Genomic DNA, 13,517 nt, shown 5'->3' with positions numbered 1-13,517 from the left:
GTATGCATTTTACATGTCGACCTATTTCGTCTCTGTTAGTTTCTTCTGTTGTCCTCAGTTACTTTTCTGGTTCATTAGATGCTGATTTTCTGTACATTTCTATCCTCTTTCGAGGCAATAAGCGGCACTAAATCGGGTTGGCTAATAACGCTACTACATATTTCTAGCTATGTAATTATATTGGACATCCTGATCTGGCAGAGTTTTGTGTACTCAAGATGGTGACCACCCGTTCAGATTTCTGTGCGCGTGTAATGAATAGCTTAAAATTATGCTTCTTTATGATATACCCTTTGGATCATCTAGAATTCTAGAGCAATGGTCCCCCAACTTTTCTCTATGGCGACCTTTATCAGCTTTTCCAAAGATATTGCGACCCCATTTGAATATAAAACACCTTATTTATGATAAGGTATTCATTTAAAACTTGAAAGCTAGAGAATTATAGTTACTACATATGAGAAACATATAAATACAATTACAGAAAAAAATAGTAAAACTTTACGTAAGTAAAATAGCCTTATACAGTACATTGTTCTTAATAATCACTGACTTATGTCTTACCTATGTAAAAGCAAAAGCTATTTTGATACAGTTGTTAGTAACACTGTTAATGAGATGGTTGGAACTGTTTTACCGTTACCAACCTTTCAACCCGTGGTACTGTTTTGGACGCTGCAAAGTAAAGTTCATTTCTATCGTGGAGTTTGCGAAAAGCGATTTTTCAACGTGTTCATATAGATTTTGGCTCGAGGAACACGAATCAGACGGTGCTCCCAAAATCTAACCCCAAATAAGAGTACCAACCTGACTTTTAGAGGCCAGGTTATGTCATAACCTGAAACAGCAATGGAAGTTGGCACAAAAACCATTTTATTTAGAGGTATTAAGAGGTGGGGTCAACCATGTGACCTCCAGAAGTCATTTAAAGTTATTTAAGGTTTCAAAAATACAACATATGAAATGATGTTTAAAATATATCTGTAGGTCTGTTAAGGAAGTTGTATTTTTACCCAAGGGTATTTTCTCGTCTTGCTGTCAGTCTGTTTTTCTATCCGTTTGTTTGTGCACGCGAACAAATAACAAACTACTGAAGAGTGTTGGAGGCATTATAGTTCTAACAGGAGATCCTGCATCCCTGGCAAAATGGTTACACATTAGCCCAAGTCTTGTCCATCTAATTCAAGAATTCAGGGGCATATCTGATGTCCCTGATGAACAAGAAGTTCTTCCACACCATGAGGAAGGCAATTCATACCAAATGCGATTCCCGATGAATGTCCAAAATACGGTGAAGCAGAATTGGTGTCACTTTGTGGACAGTATGCCTATCAGCATCGTTAGTTGAAGCAGTGAAAGCAATTGACAAGCTTGGTCAGGGACACTACGAAGACTCTGATGTGTCTGTTTTGGAAGTCCAAACACGTAACCTGACGGATCCAAAGAAGAAAAATAAGCTGACCTTATTCTAAAGGTCAAACAAAAAAGTCAGTAACCATGAAGAAACTGTCTCACTTCAACTTTTTGTCTCGTTGCACACGCGTCAGGGATATTTGCTTGTTTTCTTCATGCATGAGTCTACAAACCACCCTCCTGCAATGAAGATGACAACAGACAAGGCTGCTCTGTTCCATTGCATCGTTAAGAAAGACCTCTTGACAAATAAGTGGGTTCAGTGAAGGTAATAAATGAGGTCCTCCCACCTGCAAGCTGCGATGTTGTAGTCATCGATCAGGGGCTCATTATCCATACGAAGCAGCCAAAGCCAACATGCTCAACATTAAATGATTATGTTTATTTTGTATTTTGTCCTCGCCTGCGTGCCGAACTGAAGATTTGAGTTTGTTTTGACTTGGTGTGGGATCGATACTTACCAAAAAGCATCAAAGGCTACACACGAAGCAGTAGAGTCCATACAGCTGGTGAAGGAACTCGACAGCGAGTCGGTGGATAGGCAAAGAGTCCTCAAGGTAAAAAAAAGGGAAAAGTTTCTGGCAGACTCTACTAACAAAGAGAAACTGTTCACATTTTTTTCAAAGAAAGCAGTTGAAAATAAATACTATCCCAGAAACAAGGATGACTGTGCTGTGCATCTGGGGCATGGAAATACACCTTTTCACATATCCGTTGAGACATTGTTACATAACTATTTGACAAATTTCATAACCGAATGACAGAACACATATCGAATGACAATCTAAAATAACTGTTCGTGCTAACGGAAGTGATTGACATAAGTTATGAAATTGACAGACGTGAACAATAAACCTACAATCTACATATAGTTTGAGAATGCAACAATTGGAGAATGACATCCCACCAACAGTTATTTTAGATTGTCATTCGATATGTGTTCTGTCATTCGGTTTTGAAATTTGTCAATTAGTTATGTAACAATGTCTCAACGGATATGTGAAAAGGTGTAATACGTCAGAAGCTTGTCATCACGAAGGTGACTCAAGAATTGTTGTACATCTTGTCCATGCCGTTCAGGATCGTAACTGTTCTCGTCAGGACAGGAGATACAGACGTTCTAGTCATACTTTTGGGGCAGTTCCAACGTAGTGGGAAACATCAGAAGTTGCTACATGTTAACCGCCTCTACCAACACCTTGGTCCAGAACTGATTATCAGGGTGTGATACTTCAAATGGATTCAAGAACAAAGGTAAACATATTTGGTGGGCCACCTGGCACAGGCACCCAGGATTTATAGAAATTCCTGTGAAAGTTTTCCACTCTCCTTTCCAGCTTTGAATGATGATAAATTGGCTACTATTGAGTGATTTATATGTCCAGCCGAAACGCACTTCGGCTGCATCTTAGACGGGCCCTGTGCCAGGCATCGGTCTGGGCTATAGGACATCATGCGAATCTCCCGGATGAAGATCCATGTTCCTTCAGCGTGCAAGAAAATGACAATTGTCACATGCCTGTGTGGACATCTCAAGCCATTGCCACTCAAGTATTTCACTTCACTATACAATGTAGCTGCCGCAAGGAGTGTAGTGTCCATTGCTCATGTAAGAGGGAAAATCTTGCTTGTGCACAGCTGTGCAAATGTTCGTGTTCGAATTGATTTGTGCGAAATGCAAAAGAGATTAATATAATGTTTGAACTATAATATATGCTTGGCCCATTGAACTGATTAAGTTTCGTCATTTATATGAGAAATAATTTTATAAAGCAATTTAATGGAATTACTACAGGTGAAAGTCTTGGTTGAGATCCCATCTGTATTACAAAAACTGACCTGAAATATTCATTTTAATGACCCCCTTTTTTTTAATAATAACTTACATGTAGCTTTCTGATAAAGGCAAAACATTGCAAAGCATAAATATTGCCACTGTATTAATTCGGCTCATTATATACATTTTTAGATGATTTTGTATTTACAGATCTTATGGTATTTAATACCGCGTAATGTCTCCAAATATTTTTTTTTTGTCTTGTTAAGAGCTTTCATTTGACACCAATATGGTCTTTGTGGTACCTTCAGTTGCTGTTTCAGGTTATGACATATTATGACCTTGACTGTCCTGTAAAGGTTACGTTGGTGACCTTATTTGGAGTCATATTTTTGGAGCACCTTCGGATTCGTGATCCTTGAGTTAAACTCTATATGACCATGTTGAAAAGTCGCTTTTCACAAACGTTGTAACAAACTGTCAATTGTTTCTATGTGGTCTCGTCTCCACTAGAGTATTTGCTTTGTCATATTGGAACGATGATAGTGTGCCCTCTGAAGGGCAATATATTTAGGAGTGACCTACATTCACTGGTTGGTGAGGGCATTGACAATGAAAAAGGTTTATGCTCAAAGTAAGTCTGAGACTGTCCAAGAGGAGAAAGGGAGCCAAATAATAATGCAAATACAAGTACAACATGTAGTATTTAGGTGAGGAGAAGTATAAGCTTAAAGACGAGCAAACCAAGGTTGGGGGACTCAAGATTTAGCTGTCTTTTCTTAGTATTTATATTTTTCTGTTTCTGAAGAAAAAAAATCTATATAAATAGAACTATAAATGACACAATATCAGACGCAGTTTGGCCTTTTTTACAAAAGCGATTTAAACTGCCAACAAAAATATTTTAGCTTATTTCAGATGAACATTATGACCATCTAGGTACGTGTGTGGATAAGAGCTTCATGTGTGTGGGAGAGGACTCCTGTATACCCCAGGGGAAGGTGTGTGATGGTGCCGTGGACTGTGTCAATGCCACCGATGAACGCAATTGTGGTGAGTGGGGATGTAATTATTTATATTATCTATTGTACAGTGCTTTTATATACTAGTATATCCAGGAAAAGGGATTATCGGCAACAACATCAAACTAGACCGATGTTATATTTTAACAGCTTTACTGATCATACGAGCAACTTTACCATCGATAACCAATTGAATATAATCGAAAGATGCTTGTCACATCAAAGTCTAGCAAAATCTTGTAAAACATTATAAAAGGTATCTGATGCATGGGAACAGGATGGGACTGGGATTGTGCAGTGTACAAGGATTTTGAGCATTACTGGAAGCTGTGCCAAAACTCTTGAGGTGAAAAGGCAAGTTAATTGTAATATTTTGGCACGGGATGCCAGCACACCTGTAGTCACCAAGTTTTACACATCAATGGTCATAGTGTCACAGAATAATGCCGTCCGAATGACCACAGAGGTTAAAATAAAGTCTGCGTCATTCCTACATAGAAGTAGGCCTATTCCAAGCAAAGCTCGGTAGCAATGCCGTCGCACCACCTATTCTGAGAGCGATGTCATCCATGGACGAAGTCTGCCTCTCTGAAGATGTAATAAGGAATGGAGCTGCTGAAGAGACGTTCGTAAGCATTGCCTTGTTGCAGGTCGTATTTACAAATCACACAGAGGGATGGTCTCGTTGACAAGGGAACCTACATTCTAGCCCACGAGGGCGAGAATACAGAAAAGGGAAGATCTGAATTTGTTTGGAGTTTACATCCTTTAACCAAAAAAATGTTATAGCTGGAGAAATGATAGAGGTGTCTCATTTCAGGAGACCAGCGGCAGGAACAGGGGGGATTAGGAGTCCTTGTTATAATTAGTCCATGGTGAATCTTGGAATATGCTTACTAATAGTTATCAATTTACTCGATAGGATACGCAACCACACTGTATAAAAGAACATGAAAAGTGGTTTTTGTGTGCACCCAATGGCAAACCATTTTAAGGATATATGATTACCAAAAGACCCTTGCATATAGAAAGGGTATTATCATTCTCTAAAACCTTGCTCTAAAAAGGGGTATATTATCATTCCCAAAATCCTTAATCTACGAAAGGGTATATAAACATCAACTTAATTAAACCCTTAGGTTGGGAAAGATATTTCAAGGTAAAGAGACGTCCTATGAAAATAAATCGGCAGGGATGTTCCTCACGTTAGTGTTTGTATTCTGCTTAGGCCTATCCCCTCCACCAACTAGTGACATGCCTTCTTCTGTGTTTCCATACTCTTTCACTCTGTATCACTTCAAAAAGTTAGTTTTCCGGCATCTTCGTGGTGTAGATTGATATAATCTTTTTCTCTTCTATTTTTAATTTAGCTTTACTGTTATTTTTTTCGATGACCTGTGCCTGGGTGGGCTATTCCCTAGAAAAAAAATGTGGGGTGAGCAAATGGTTCCTTGAAAAGTCTGCTCAGTCGCACAGACAGGAATTGATTCAACTGCTACCTAGATCCCAGTGCATAAACGGCCTTCTTATCCATGCTGCCCATGTACAGAGTTGTGACTACTAACTCCTGGCAGTTATCTCTGCCTATCCCCGTCGCCACTCGTGTGTCGCCATAGGACTTTTTGGGGAAAGGGGAGAGTTGCATTGGACTACCGATAGCCCAGTTTGTTGGGTTTCACCTTAGTAGCTTGTCCGTCAGGCATTGCCTTCGTCCGCCGGTGTAGTCATTGGGTTTCCATGGTGGTCATCTCTTCCGCCTATGCCACCGTTGGGGTCTTGTTGGAGCTCTGTGAGTATGTTTGCCTAATGCGGAGCTGCACCCCAGATTTTTCGTTCAGGGTTTACTCCTGTAGCCTTATATTTACCAAGGTTAATCGGCAAGACAGTGGACAGTGGTTGTGGTAGGCGCTAGGACGTATCCACATGTCAGTGGACCTATGCTCTGTCCCTCTGGGGCCCACTGCTACTCCGAGATCCCCTGCTGGTCAAGCCTGATAATTTAAAAAAAAACACAATCTCACTAATTTCTCAAAACTCTCTCGAGTATGACAAAACCATTGCTTGATTCGTAATTAGTATTCCAACGAAAGACTTCAGTATACGTCTGGCAATGCTGGGTGCAGGGGATATTTGGACTTGGGTTGGGCATTGCACAAGTTTACTAGTTTAGTCATCTATTAGTGCTGCTTGAACTGTCAGCTGGACGTGTTGCTTATCCCTAGACTCGTTTAGCTATGTTTGTGGATATTACAGCGGTCCTAGTCGGGTCAAGCCCAAAATTGTACATGGGACTAAGTTCTGCACTGGTTATCATTCTTATTTTGGAATGGCTATGGGTGACCAAGACAAATCATGGTCACCTCACTTCTGCTGTTGACGTTGCCGATCAACATTACAAAGATAGTTGTAGTATCTTGCGTTATTTAATGGGAGAATGACAAGCACATGGTCGGTCTGGCTGGGCGTATATTCTCTGTTCTTGGTTACAACGTACCTAACACATTTCGTGTATATACAAGCCTAAACACTTTCTGACTTTGGTAAGAAGTAACATAATATATAATATATATATTCAATAAAGGCAGCATATAAACATACATATATATAACACTATTTCTCCCTTTCAAAAGAGAGCATGGCTGCTACAAATCCTAAATAAACAAAACTTACAGAATTACCTATGGCAGGGAAGAAGGGAATAGAACACAACAAATATAACTTCCTAACTAAACAGTTTTGAAAGGCCTGTTCACAATTCAGATAATTAGAGGTCTAATTTAATTACAGGTCTCCTAACTCTGTTTGATCTTCTAGGACTATTCCCTCCATCAAGTTTTACAGGGGTTTCACTTGCACTCTGTGCATTATCAGTGACAGACATATCATCACTACAATCAGTTGACACAGTGAGTGGATGCTGGGAAACATCATCTTTGACATCATCATGATGATGATCATCTGAAACTGTGTCAAGTTTATCATCATGTTCTGGTGCTACATTCATCTCGTCATGTGCCTGAATGATGTGATCCACATGAACATATCTCAAAGAGTTACCACATTTCACTAAATATGTCCTAGATCCACATACCTTGTCAATGACACCAGTTATCCACTTTGCATGTACAGTACCATAACCTTTAGCCATGTTCCTAACTCTCACCCTATCATTTACCTTGAACACTCTTTCACTGGAACTCTTATCATGATACATTTTTTGTTGAGCTTGTTTCCTCTCTACAACTTCAAACAGACTTGGCTTAACTAAACTTAATCTTGTTCTCAACTGTCTCTTCACCATTAACTCTGCAGGAGTACATCCTGTCACACTATGTGGCGTGGTTCTGTATCTGAGTAAGAAATTTGCTAGTCTGTGTTTCATTGATTTTCCTACAGTTCCTTGAATTACCTGCTTGGAAAGTGCTTCCTTTACAATTCTAACTGATCTCTCAGCTGCACCATTAGAGGCAGGATGATAGGGTGGGGTCAGTACATGCTTTACACCGTTGAATCTCATGAAGTTTTTAAACTCTGATGATTGGAATGGAGGACCATTGTCAGAAACTACCTCTTCTGGTATTCCATGTTCGGCAAATATTAATCTTAATTCATCAATGGTGCTACCAGCATTAGTACTGTACATGTGCTTAACATCAATCCACTTTGAATGACTATCAATTAATACAAGAAATTTGTCTGTTCCCTTATCACAGAAGTCAATGTGTACTCTTTGGAAGGGACGGGTAGGCCATTTCCAGGTTTTCAAAGGTGTGCTGGGTGGCATACTCCTAACATTCTGACAAACAGAGCACTCACGTACCATCATTTCTATTTCACCATCCAGTTTAGGCCACCACACAAAACTTCTGGCCAGTGCTTTCATAGCACATATACCTGGATGTTCAAAATGCAGTTCATTCAAAATTTGCCCTCTAAAACACTGTGGAATTAACACTCTCATACCCCACAACACACATCCCTGTTCTACTGATAATTGACATCTCCTTAAATGATACGGTTGAAAGTCTAAGGATGGACAAATCTCTGGCCATCCATTTAGTGTATACTCCAGGACTCTTCCTAATACAACATCTTTCCTAGTTTCATGAGCAATCATTCCGGAGGTGACTGGAAAATCTTCTGCTATCATGGTTACAGCATAAACCTTAGGCTCTACTCCATCATTTGATCCACTACATGGCAACCTTGACAAAGCATCTGCATTGGAATGATCATCTGAACGTCTGTACTGTATCTCATAGTCATATGCCGACAATATCAAAGCCCATCTCTGCATTCTTGCTGCAGCAAGTGTAGGAACAGGTGATTTAGGACCCAAAATTGCCAAGAGAGGCTTGTGATCAGTTATTAAAACAAAATTCCTCCCGTATAGATACTGGTGAAATTTCTTTACTCCAAATATGATAGACAAAGCCTCTTTCTCTATTTGTGCATAATTTTTCTCGCTTTGGGTAAGAGTTCTCGAGGCATATGCAATGGGTCTTCCTTCACCGTTATCCATTATGTGACTTATGACAGCACCTAATCCATAGCCCGATGCATCACAAGCAAGCTTTAGTGTTCTACTGGTATCATAGTGGACCAAAACATCAGTACTAGACAGAGCAGCTTTACAATCTTCAAATGACTTCTGAGTTGCACTGTTCCATTTCCATGGTATCCCTTTCTTTAATAGTTCATGCAGAGGGGCTAAAACTGATGAAAGTCCACTCAAGAACCTTGAATAATACTGTATCATACCTAGGAAAGCTTTCAATTCACTGACATTTTTTGGAGCAGGTAAATTTACTATGGCTCCTACTTTATCTTCTACAGGTCTCAGCCCTTCTGCATTCACTTTGTAGCCAAGATAAGTTACTTCTTTAGCTAGGAATGAACATTTGCTCTTGTTGAGCCTGACAATGTGTGCCAACAATCTTTCGAATACTGTGGCTAGGGTTTTGACATGATTTTGGATGTCACTGTCAACAATAAGGACATCATCCTGAAAACATAACACATTGGGAAGACCCACAAGAATTTTGTCCATGATGCACTGAAATAACTTTGGTGCACTTTTAACACCATAAGGCAACCTTTTGAACTTATACAATCCTTTATGAGTGTTGATGGTAAGGTACTGTTGACTTTCAGCATCAACAGAGACCTGAGCATATGCTTAGGACAAGTCTAACTTAGTGAAAATGGTTCCACCTGTTAGTGCAGCAAACAAATCTTGAGATGTGGGTAAGGGATATTGCTCATCCTCAAGAGCTTGATTAATGGTAACTATATAATCACCACATAGTCTAACAGATTTATCAGCTTTAGGTACAATTACTATTGGAGCAGCCCAATAGCTCTTGGCGGTTTTCACAATAATTCCCTCACTCACAAGTCTGTCTAATTCCTTCTCAACCTCACCTTTCAATGCATAAGGAACAGGTCTGTACTTAACATATATGGGTGTAACATCTTTGTCAATGGTGATATGAGCTTCATAACCCTTTATATCATCCTGTCCCTTAACAAATAAAATCTTGTATTTTTCAAGCAATTTCTCAAGACCTGGAATACTGTTACACATTCTAACACTAAATATCTCCTGCCAGTCCATCTCAAGTTCACACAACCAGTTCTTACCTAACAAAGTTGGTCTATTCACATAACTAGCTATAATTAATGGCAACTTTAAATTCTGATTTTTGTAATTTACCTCACACTCTAATTTACCTTCTGTGTTCAAAATCTCTCCAGTATAAGTTCTCAACTTGACACCTGAGTCTTCTAAAGGCACATGCGCAAATAGTTTCTCATACATATCTTTACTCATTATGGAGAAATCAGCTGCAGTATCCATTTCCATGGTTACAGGTGTGTCATTAATACACAAGTCCACATTATACCTATGTTTAACTTTCTCTTCACGACTGGCGTAAATAGTAAACACATGGGCACTCTCATCATTATCAGATCCAAATTACTAACACTCTTATACTGCCAGATTCTGTGGTCACTAAGTCTAAGGGGACGACTTAACTCTAATCTTAATTTCTAAGGGTAGCTGCCACCAGACCCCCTCTGGACAGCATGTAGCTCGTTAGGTAGCTTGCAGTGTGGACTAGGCGTTGGGTTAGGTTTTCCATTGACCAGATCGATAAGGGTAAAGAAGGGTGAAACCATAACATGTCTTAATTGATTTATTCCTTCTAAAACATACTGGTAAAACACATATACATGAATTGGCCTTCCTCAGAAGAACAACGAAAATGTGGTTACCCAGATGGGCCCCAGACTCTTACATTGATGGCGTGTCAACCACCTACTTATTGCATAACAATCTGTGACCACCTTACCTCGGTCATTCCTTCTTACACTATCCCTTAACACATCAGACAGCTCCACCTGTATGGAATATAGCACCGTCGGTTATCATACATAGTAGCACCATCTCAACACACATGTTACACTCCATACCTGCAAGTATGGGACTCCTTGTGACTTTTAGGTATACACAACAGGCACCTCGTTCGCACACCGCCCTCGGTGGGTAAAGACGAGGGCTTCACCTAGAGACATACCAGCACTATTTCTACGCCTGGTATTATAGGTCGCTCCAAGTGACGACCGCAGAGTTTATCAAGGTCTCCTTATTTGTGACTATTCATTTGGAGTGGTGCGCTGGAAATCCACAGGTTCACAGTGGATTGGCATAGCGGGGAGTAGTCACCACCTGTTGTGACGCTCAAAGGGATAATGGCGGCCGGGCGGCAAGGCACTCCGACCGCATGGAACCTGAGGTGACGGTAGAACGAGGAAGACTGAGAAATAATGCCTGACGGACGGTTATCCCACCCCTTAACACATTCCTATTACACTTATATATCCGGCAAAGCTTTAAACTGTAATAACGTCTATTTATCAACCTTAATTATAGGGCGGGATATAGCCCACTAGGACACTGACCTGAGGTGACGGTAGAACGAGGAAGACTGAGGGCATTGCCCCGCCGCTCCTCATCACCTAGGCCTACAGTTTCCAATCCTTAATTTTCACTTTTGTTTCTTATGGTTCTCACCGGAACACTTTTCGGTATATTGTCAATCATGCCTTAAAACACATATTTTAATCCTAAACTACACACTAAGGTAAGGTCTTGGTTTGCTAGTTCGTGGGAAAATTCATGGGGTTATAATATCACGTGGCACCCAAGGCAGGTACATGACGAGCCTTGAAACAAAGGCTGAATGTTCATGGCGGGGGTGTATCAACTTCACTTAAAACTGTAATGAGGGATCCTCCTCTCACACCTTGCACTATTTGAATACAGACATAAGATTCTCTGATCACTGTACCTGTCGTGGGTATATGTCACGTGAGGATACGAGGTGTATTAAGTTCATACTGATGCATAGAAGATATTTCCTTTCAAGTATAGTTTCTGGATCACTTCCAACACCTCACATAGTTCTGATACATTTATCCTTTTTCCAGATCATTGTTCTCATGTATTTTCATATGATATCTGTGGAAGCTATGTTCGCTACATGCTCACAGACGTAAATAGTATGACCTTCAAACCCTGATCCACACTTAGTCTTACAGTACACTAGTCCGGCTCAACTGGACTTTAACATTCATCTTATGCATACCCTGAGTTCTCCTTAATGCTATGAATACATACACTTAATATGATATAACTGTATCTGGGTACAATACAACACATGGTCTAGGAACATTGAGTAGGTGAGTTATCCTTTATCAATGTTTCCCGTTTTCTGAGGTTCTACAAGCGGTGGATTTGAATGTTATATAGCGTAATATGAATTAAATGGGATTTTTAGGAATGACAATGATGTGCTCAGTACACTCTCATGAATACTGTTTTTCATTTCCTTCTCTCCACCTTCAACGTCATATACTCTACCTTTATCACTTCTACAGGCAGGAGCAATATGTCCAATACGTTGACAATTGTAACACTTTGAATTCTTGAACTTACACTAAAAGCTTTCATGTTTCCCTCAGCACCTCTTACATTTTAAATCAGCATGTGTTCCTTGTTTTGTGGTATACTTATTCCTTTTAGCTACAGTTACTTTACACACTGAGCCACTACTGCTAACTGTTTCACTACCAGCATTGGGAACAAATTCTCTGGTGTTTTTCTTGGCCAATTCCATGCTTGTAGCTATCTGACATGCACTTTCAAAAGTTAAGTTAGTGGTGTTCATTAACTTATTCTGTATTTTTTCATAATTCAGGCCTATTACAAACCTGTCTCTTAGAGCTCGGTTCAAGAACTGTCCAAAGTTACAGTGAATGGATAACTTCTTCAAAGTTACTACATAATTACTTACTGATTCATCTTTACCTCTATCTCTGGTGCCAAATCTGTAACTTTCAGTGATCTCAAGTGGAGCAGGATCAAAATGTTGCTTCAGAATCTTGGTAATCTGAATCAGTGAGGAGTCCTTGGGTTTGTCTGGAGTAAGTAGATTGACCAGAGTAGAATAAACATTTGCTCCTACCTCTGTCAAAAAGATTTCTTTCATTTTCTCTTGAAGGGCTTTCTTCTTCTGAGCATCACCACCGTCGTCCATTAATTCATTTGCCAGAAAGAAGAAGTCCATTCTCTCACAATATGATGTGAAATCTTCCTTGTCTGCATCATACTCCCCCAATCGTCCGATATATCCACTGACGCCAGCCATGGTTGCTCTCTTCACTTAAATTCTCCAGGTTCAGAGTAGCCTTCCCTTCAGTGGTCACTATCCTCTCTTCAAGGACTTCACCAACACTTTGTGAATCCCATCCTCGTCGCCAGTGTAGTATCTTGCGTTATTTAATGGGAGAATGCCATGCACATGGTAGGTCTGGCTGGGCATTTATTCTCTGTTCTTGGTTACAACGAGTGCCTAACACATTTCGTGTTTATACAAGCCTAAACACTTTCTGACTTTGGTAAGAAGTTACATAATATATAATATATATATATTCAATAAAGGCAGCATATAAACATACATATATATATATAACAATAGTCAGGTGGCACTCGGAACTGTATGTCATTTGCCATTCCTCGAATTAGGAAAGACAACAAACAATCATAATGACTGATACTTTTCATGATGCATCTATCTAATTACAAGTAAAGAAAATATAGCAGGAATTAATATTGTGTATCCGAGCATATCATCTTTTATTGTGCCCGTGTCACACAGTGAATATTTGCTACAATGGTGACTTTAATTAAGCATGCTCAATAAAAAATACACATTTCCCTAATCAACATGAAGTAGATG

Source organism: Homarus americanus, unplaced genomic scaffold (assembly GCF_018991925.1).
Source record: "Homarus americanus isolate GMGI-L3 unplaced genomic scaffold, GMGI_Hamer_2.0 scaffold24694, whole genome shotgun sequence".
Classification (NCBI taxonomy): domain Eukaryota; kingdom Metazoa; phylum Arthropoda; class Malacostraca; order Decapoda; family Nephropidae; genus Homarus; species Homarus americanus.
The sequence above is the reverse complement of the archived record's forward strand: the minus strand, read 5'-3'. Positions refer to the sequence as shown.